The sequence below is a fragment of the Lytechinus variegatus genome, chromosome 1 (assembly GCF_018143015.1).
Source record: "Lytechinus variegatus isolate NC3 chromosome 1, Lvar_3.0, whole genome shotgun sequence".
NCBI lineage: Eukaryota > Metazoa > Echinodermata > Echinoidea > Temnopleuroida > Toxopneustidae > Lytechinus > Lytechinus variegatus.
Window position 1 is genome coordinate 33,441,770 of NC_054740.1, and position 9,101 is coordinate 33,450,870.

General features: G+C 35.9%; 1 protein-coding gene across 1 annotated transcript in view; it reads right to left on the reverse strand.

Moving 5' to 3' along the window:
- The window catches only part of LOC121411945 (neuropeptide CCHamide-1 receptor-like), a 49,111-nt gene extending 40,321 nt beyond the window's left edge, over nt 1-8,790 (reverse strand). Inside the window, exon 1 of the mRNA XM_041604860.1 lies at nt 8,732-8,790. The gene's annotated coding sequence lies outside the window, so the exon portion shown is untranslated. The remainder of the gene's footprint in view (nt 1-8,731) is intronic.
- Nucleotides 8,791-9,101: the final 311 nt, after the last annotated feature.

The window sequence follows — 9,101 nt, forward strand, 5'->3', positions numbered from 1 at the left end:
TTAAAAAATAGAATATCTACCGTACTCTAACATGTCTAAAATTATGAAAAAAAATCCCAATATAAGTTTCTGCCTGACATGCCTGAAGAAGCTGCGTGATTCAATGTAATTCAGAATGAACAATTTTTTTATTACAAAGAGTAATTATAGGCTAAGTGCGGTTTGAAAAAGAGATGAAAACTTTAATAGCCGTTAACAAGAAAACACTATCAGGCGCTTTTCCAAGATGCATGCGGATGCACACCGTAAATCCCCCCCCCCAAAAAAAAAAAGTTTCCTTCATTTTTCCCCTTTTTAGCTCGTAATTTTTTCTGGGGTAAATACTTTACGGGGCCCTTCAGAGGAGAAAAACTGAAATAAATTAAAAAAGAGGGAAATATATCGCAATATGAAATAAAAGACCGAGTAAAGGATAATCCATTTTAGGGCTAAAATGCGCAGATTTAAATGTGTCCATCACAGAGGGCACATTTCATTGGGAAAAGGAGCTTTTGTGGAAGGCAAGCACCCCCTTCCTCTGGTTTTGCTTTCCCTGCAAAAAAGCAGGTGTCAATTGCAATTAAATTACCTTAACAGACTAAACATTTTTGACCAACTATGTCAAACGAGGCACTCGATCAGAGGTGAAAGAAACATATTGCAGAAGAGAAATTTCACTGCGAAAAAAGAGCTAAAGGGGGCAATAAAAACATTTTGAAAGCGATCATCCAACTTCCTGATGGATGCACTTTCAGAAGGGAACGGAACGATAAAAAGGTAAACGGGTGCTGATCGAACATGGAAAGAGCAAATTAAGAAGGCCGCTTATCTCATACGAGAAAAGGCACTTAAGAAAGGGGCACTTGTTAACTCATAAACATTGTCAATTGAAGAAGTTTGTAAGAGGGTGCATGGGGGCGTTGTTCCCCCTGCCCCTAGGATCGCCCCCAATCAAGGGAGCGTTTTTTCAGCATTTGGTTAAACAATTTATTCAACTCTGGGTAGTTTTCAACCAATACTGTGTAGTTTTCACCCAAAGCACTGTTATGTATAAGAAGAATTGTAAGAGCAATTACATTCATTTATTTATCTTCTCTTTAAAGACATTCATAGCATAGATAAAGAACATTCCAGAATGTCTTTGAAAAAACTTTTGTTAAGCAGGCCTCTACCTATTTAAAGGCCAAGGATATTTGAATAGAGATTGCTTTACAATAGACTTGTATTGGTAGTGTAAATGAACAATAGGCTTAGCTATTTTGTTGACATTGTTTATTTCAATGAGGTCATTCAAGAGTGTTTCAAATGTAGACTGCTCTAGAAATTTGCAGAATGTTCTTAATGACAAAATGTAGACAATACTAGAACCTTCCACAATAGTGAATACTTGAAGCCTCTAGAATAGTGAATACTATAAGGTTCTAGAATAGTTGAAATGTGTATGTATAAGGTGGCAGTTTCTTCAAGGATCATCATATCATACCAGATCACTTCATCAGATCATATCAGATAAGAGCTAAGAGTTTCACGCCAGACTTTACGTCAGAGCAGAGTTTATTTCCACCTGGAATATTTATCTTCTGTGGAATTATTTGCCCGCCATCAAGAACTGTTCGCAGTTATTTTGAGAGAGGAGTTCTCAGTTCTCATCGAGATCATCAACCGGTTTTAATGAACGCTTTTCAACCCATGGATTGCTGAAATTGACTGTTCATTCATTTATTTATTTCCATTTCTGGTAAAAAAACATTCAAATACAATCAAATATTTACAAAAAGAAAACATATGAATATCAATACCAAGAATATGGGGGAGCCAGCAGAGGCCATTGGCCTTTCAAAGGCTGGGCTCCAAAGCCATATTGAAATATACATAATATAGAGAGAGAAAGGGGGGTACATTTATGTCTGAATTGTGATGGGTAAATTATATATTACTTAAGATTCCTTCATGAGATGCATTTTATACTTTCGTTTAAATGAGGCAATAGATGGGGACATTTTTATATTATCAGGTATTGCATTCCAAGTAATTACTCCAGAATATTTTACAGATTTACGTGAAGTTTGATATTTCAACAGAGGAATATACATGTTATTAGCATGTCTTGTATTAAGTGTATGGACGTCCTTTGTCATTTTAAACATATCATAAAAAATATGGGGAAGCAAGTTTTTATTATACATGTACATAAATGATCCAACTTGCAGTTCATGTATTTGAAATATAGTTAGCCTATTAAATTTTCTAAAAAGAGGTCCAGATGGAGTTCTCGGATGAGAGTTTGTAATTGCACGTAGTGCTCTTTTTTGTAGAACATACAATTTATTTAGAAGAATTTTAGCACAATGCCCCCACGTTACAATACAGTAAGACAGATGGGGAAGGGTAATAGCATTATATATATTAATCAATATTTTCAAAGGAACAAAGTGTCTCTCTGTTAATCATCATCAACATCGTCTTCGCGGACATTTCAACTCGTTACAGTGACTCTTGTTATTCATCGTGCTTCAACATCAGTTTCATCATCGCCATCATTAATAAAGAATCTTCCCAGCCAAATTGGATTAAACACTGGATTTTACTTTGGATTATTATCGCAATCTCAAGAGACATAAGATCAATGTTTATTTATGTTTTATTTATGATTGTTAATGTTTATTTTATTTCCTGTAGTAAAAGAAAAGGAAATTCAACACTCAATATTTATTGTTATTTGTTGCAGTATCGTAACAAATAATTTTTTTTTTGGGGGGGGAGGCTTGTCCGGGAATCGAACCCGGGGCCTCTCGCACCCAAAGCGAGAATCATACCATCGTAACAGCAGACATTATTGGTTAACAACTACCCAGAATTGATAAAGTTTTAACCAATTGTTGAATGAACAGTATGTTGCCTAACATTTTTAAGAATGCATATTTTATATATTACTCCAACAACATTGGGAATATATTGATTTATTGCTCAGTTCATTAGACATATTTGTTCCATGCCTTTACATGAGTTAAATTGCGTCCGTTATAAATTAATATGAAAAAAAAGAATCTGTATACAGTAATTACCAGCCTTCTTGACCGATTTACATGAACTTCTGTTGATGGACATATGAAAGAAATTAAATTAAATGAATTAAGGATGACCTAAATATATTCCTGAGTGGATTTGAGGGAACTAGATCATGAGGGAATAGCAATGAAACTAATCACGTCATAGTGATATTGAAAATAAATGTACGTTTGAATAATTGCCTTGGGGATCCTGACACTAAAGAATGACCAATGTTGTTCATAAAAGGGACACATAATGCCCTCTTTAACAAAAAGGTATTGGGGGGAAATCTGAAGAAGAAATGAAGTTGAAACTGTTATCATCACTGTTATAATAATGATTGTTAATAAATATTTAACCTGATGTTCGTCATCAGATTTATTATTATTGTAGTTAAAATTGTTATTGTGGTGTGCTTATCATTATTTGTCATTATTAGGGTTACTGCACACAGAGCTAAAAGAAAATCGCCCTTTTCACCGCATTCACACAGCCAAAAATGGTCATGGTTTCGAAGGAAAAGTTTAACGCATTTCTGACATAATTATGATCCCCTTATCCAAATTTAATTATTTTGGTATCAAAGTAAAAAAAAATATTCCAAATAACCTACTTACTTTATAATTTTGATTTGGAATTAAAAAGGGAAGTTCAAAGTCTCGTAGCTTGTGTGAATAAAAGTACCATTTTTGTAAACTAGCTGGTTTTTGTAGTATTGATAATGGCAAATCCAATGAAAATACTCATCTTTTCACCTTTCCTTTAGGATCAAGTTTCAGAATGGATTTAAAATACCATCCCCCACTACTCCAGAAAGCCTAATTCATAATTGCACACAAACTATGTGCACTCTGTGTGAGTGTGTTGTGAAAAATTAAAGCCTAATTGGAGCATTAGGCTGAATTTCATTCGATTATCACTCAAAAACCGATTCATGGATTACTAGAGGAAATTTAGTAGATTTCTATTTTGCACTATTTTCATCAAGATCGGAAAACATCAGACAGTCTGATGAAGTGGTTGATGAGATAAAAAAAAATCCCTATTATTATCATCATGATCTTCATTGCCATGGCTATTATCAATTCTATCATATTCAGAAAATTAACAACTTGGGTGTATATGTGTACGACGTCGCGACGTCTGTGTATGCGTGTGGAAGGGAGGGGGGGGGGGGTCTTTCGACATTACCTTCCAATTTTTATTTCTAATAAAATTCCTGTTAAAAAATCACGAAAGTGAGTGTGCGTTTGGACGTATGGGTGAGGATTTTTGTATAGATTTGTATAGATGTATACAGATGAAGTTTGCATTTTTTTACAATTTCATTTTATGTTATTTATTTCAAATTTTGTCATTATTCTTTTTGTGCCATTATCTACAAGCAATTTGATTTGTTTAATGGTCCTAGTCATATTCTGTATTGATATGTATACATATCAATATCATACATATCATATATATTTTTCCATTGACATTTTTATGGTTGAATAAATTAAAATTTGAAATGAAACTTTTGTTTCACCGAACGTCCTAAGTCCAAGAATGCACACGAAATGAAGTCAATTGGTGTTTTTTTTTGTTCTCCAAATATTACAGGCAGATAGGTTTATCTTATTTATCTTATTCACTTTCTTTTTGTTCTATATGGGCCATAAAAATTAGTATGTTCTATAAAAGCGCTTCATTTTTTGTTTTCTCATTGCACGTCGCATTGATCTTTCTTTCTTTACTAAGATGTAAAATGATAATGTCAATCCTGTTCAGAATCAAACCACTGCTGAAATCAAATTTCATTGGTTTACCGTCTGAGGATAGATGTGTCAAAAGAAAGAAGTGATTAAATTGTAATAAGATATAGTAGAGAACAGAAGTTAACTTGTGGTTTGAGCTAATACAAGAGAACAAATCATGGGTTTCAATCAGGCGCCATGGTTGGTCACTTGTCAATCATAAACAGAAAATAGATTGTGCGTAAAATCTAATCTGATTTGCCTTTGCCGAAATTAAAAATCCCAGGTTTCAAATTAAATTTGACCAAAAGGGGTTCGATTGGATTTTTTTTTTCGATGATTTGATTTTGAAAAGGGGAATGGAAAATAAGAATAGAACGGTTACTATCACAACATCTCACGGCCGTTAAAGGTTCATCTTGCTTAAACCGATAGGATGTACAAACTGTTAGATAATTTATATGTGTCTATAATTAAGTGATGTATTTTTTGTGAAGAAAATTCAATTACGAATTAGTATTTATATGTGCCATGCTAGCTCCATTTCATATAAGAATTCACGTTGTCCTATTATAAAACTCATTAATGGTAAATTCGTTTTACATGGTATTCTTAGCTCCCATTAGTATAAAAAATCATCATATGTAAATAATAATATTGTCTATGGGGGGGGGTGTTCCATTTAAAACTGCTGATTCTGAAGACGATAAATTGGCAATATCCTTGCTTACATTAAGTTTGTCATGAAAAACGCTAGTAACCTTTCGAAATAATTTTTGTGGTACTTGTGTTCAGTTGTTACGTTGCAGTCCTCACATGTTGGGCTGTTCATAGTGTATAAGTGTGTGCAAGGAAGTTGTTTATAAGGTCATTGACCTCTTAAGTGTACTACATCGACAGTCAACAGTCTATGTCGACAATAATAAGTAAGAAATCCAAGAGGGGGTATTTACAGGATTTAATGAGTGAACTATGGATAAAGGAAACAGGGATAGATGGAGAGCGGTGAAAATGACCTCCAATGACTTCATCCATCTAAAAGTCATTTGTCATGTAATTCATATAATCATTCAGAAAGATCACTCCCTTGCATCCCAAGTATTTCTCCTCAGTGACAAAAGCCGAGATTAGAATCTTGAAACATATAGGATGACATTCAAGTATCCAATTTTATTCATTTCCCAGAGGTGCAAAGCAGACGTGGATTGCATGAATGTGTTTATGTGACGTAATCCAAGGAGAAGACAAATCTATCACTTCCGGGGTTTTATTTGCATTTTTAGTTAAATGGCAATATTCGCTATTAGATCCTAGGTTCACTAGTACTAAAGGGCATATAAATCGTTTTCTGGTATTCCATTCACTCAATTGCCTGTGTGGTATTTGTTCCAGTCAAAAAACCGGAACCAACTCCTAACCAGCCGATGGTATATCACTGCAAACAACGTCATAGCTTTGATCCGTCTGGAGTCGGTTTGTGTGATTGAAACATATTGCTTCAGTTGGTTTAAGGAACCGACTCCTAACCGGCCTATGGTATGTCATTTAACAACGGTAGGTCAGCATGGTCAGGGAACCGATTCATGATAGTTGTCAGCACTGACAAGCTGTCTTTTTCCGACCGTTACCATAGTAACAGTCGGAGGCCAGAGCTTCTGAGCCAATCAAAACCAGGGATTCCATTGAAATTGTCAGCGTTGACGATTCAGTCAGTGCTGGCAACTTTCATGAAACGCCCCCTTAAGTCGGTTTCTCCCATGCGACTGTGGCATAGATATTCCTCGCAAACTGCACATACGCTGACTATGATACCGTCGAATAGTTCCATGACTTTTGCACCTGCGACAAACGCTCCTCTGTAAATTCCACATACTAATCAAATGACCAAATTCAACCCTGGGTTTAACACTACCCTACCCTTAACCTAACATAAAACCATATTTCAACCCTAACCCTACATCTTAGACGAAATTAAGCTCGGAGTACTTGTCGCAGGTGCAATTGTCTTGTCACCCGTCTTCCATGCCCATACAATCCTTGACTTCTTAAGAATTATATTTTTTTCATATGGTTACAAACATGAAAGCCAAAGGATAATGAGCCTGTCGTTATTTCTCATCACGTGACCCCGATCTTTCCCGCGAGGAGTGTTCAGTCAGAGACACTCTCGGAGACAGAGTAACACTTTTTGAAATGAAGACGGGCTTAAACCATATCGTTTTTATTGGAGGGGTCCAACACCCAAGATCAAGTGATTCCCGAGGGTGTAGTCGATGATTAGATAGAAATCAAGAATAGATTGTTCCGCTAACAAGAATAAAAGATTCAAGGCTTCACCGCGAATTTTGTAAATGAAGTTTGTTTTCTGATGTCTCTTCGGTTCCATCACCGTCTCCTTACCCTACGTCTGTCTGACCGGAGCGAACTGATGCCATGGCATCATCTTTCCAGCAATCATTGTCTTTCAATCAAGAGGATAAAGTAATTCTGAATAAATGAAATTACAGGGTTTGATGGCCTATTGCGAAGTAGCTTTTACCAAACGGGGTACTCTAACTGAGTGTGATGCAAGTTCGGGACTCATTTGCAATTTCAGATTTTGATGATATTCGAAAAGACATTTCGGTGGCGTCTTCATCAGTTGGGGAGATTATTTTGTTTGAGCCTTCGCTCTGAGGTTTGCCTATATATCAGATAAGTATTTCGCTGAGATTGAGGAGGCGTCTCAGAGATGTATGCATGACTTTCAATCAAATTAACACTAGTCTTCCGCTAGACTCTCCTGAAATTTGCGCCTTGGAAACGTCTCTGTTTCATTAACCGAGTTTCTTTATTTTCTGTCACAAAATTTGTTCAAAAAGTTTCTGCAACATAAAATTGTATGTGCTCAATAGAGACGTCCAGAGATTAATCATAGACGTGTCCAATCAAGTTGCTTGGTTACCGGGAGGACACCTCTGGAATGTTTCTCAGACGTCTTCTTATTCGCGGCGACATCTGTACGACGTCTCTCTAGGCGAAGTCGCTGAGACGTGTCCTGTCATTGCAACAACCTCTCCACGACTTCTCAGAAACAGCAACTGATGGAGACGTCTCGGAGCTGGAACAGTCTCCAAACAGTAAAATCAAACCGAACGTGTTTGAAGTTTTAGCTACATCTCGGAGGAATATTAAATTCTCCGGATACGACTCGGAGAAATTTTTCCGTGGTTAAAAGTAAACTGGTGGCGAATTACAATTAATCTCAGTAAGCATGTTTAGTCCTCCCGATTCCTAAGCAAGTTGATTTCCACCTGGCCTGACTCATTTCCGATCAATCTAATGGAGATTGCGTCTTGGTGAGAGCGGATTTTTTTTCATGACACACACAAAAAAAATCTTAGCGACATCCAATCTGGTGCACATTTGAAAGATACTTGGAAGATTTATTTTTTAAGAAAAAAAAATGTTTTGAAAATTTCGCTCCTTCTGCGTAGGACCAATTCTTTACATAATGTACAGACTGGACTTTCAAGATTCTTTGAAAATAAATGCACCATTCGTTAATTGGAAATATGTATTTCGCGATCCATCACTTGTCATTTTAATTTTCAGAGAAGAAAAGATTCTTATGATTCTGAAGATGTATTAGGTGGAGAATAGTGTATTTGATGGATTAACTTCAAAGCAAGAAATGACAAAATGGAAATGATTAACCTTTCTAATACCTGTTGACGAAAGATACGAGCATCAACGTGGATTTATTGGAATTTCTCATGAATACACAATGCACAACTTGACATGTAAGTTCTTCCTTTCCCCTCCCACGCCGACCCCCGTGTTATACCGGAAAATGCAACAAAAAAAAACAATTGGCAGCATTGCTAGCCAAGGATGCCACATCAAAATATCGTAATTTTGTTAACTTTCCATTCCTTCATATTCTCTGATATACTATTTCGAACACAATGGAAACATAGAGAACTTACCTTTTAGATCACGTGAATGTAATGTAAACACAAAGCCAATGTCTCCTACTCCTCTTAATTGCCTTTAGATCCTGTGGAAATATAATGACATAAACAAATATGTTAGAATCGGGTTTGTATTTTAAGACTGAAAAGGGTTCGTAGTAAATCAACGTCAAACTGTATTGTTAAGTTCATTATTTTCCTTTTAAGGCGAGGTGATGATTGCTCAGATGAAGCAAAATGTGATAACCTGGTATAGAGATATAGAATTTTGGAGACAGTAAAAATTGTTGGGTCTATATACAGTTCCACGGGTTAAACATTCGACACATGATATAAAGATGCGGTGTTATTTCGTCGGGGAAGTGAAAAGCTTGCACATTCACCT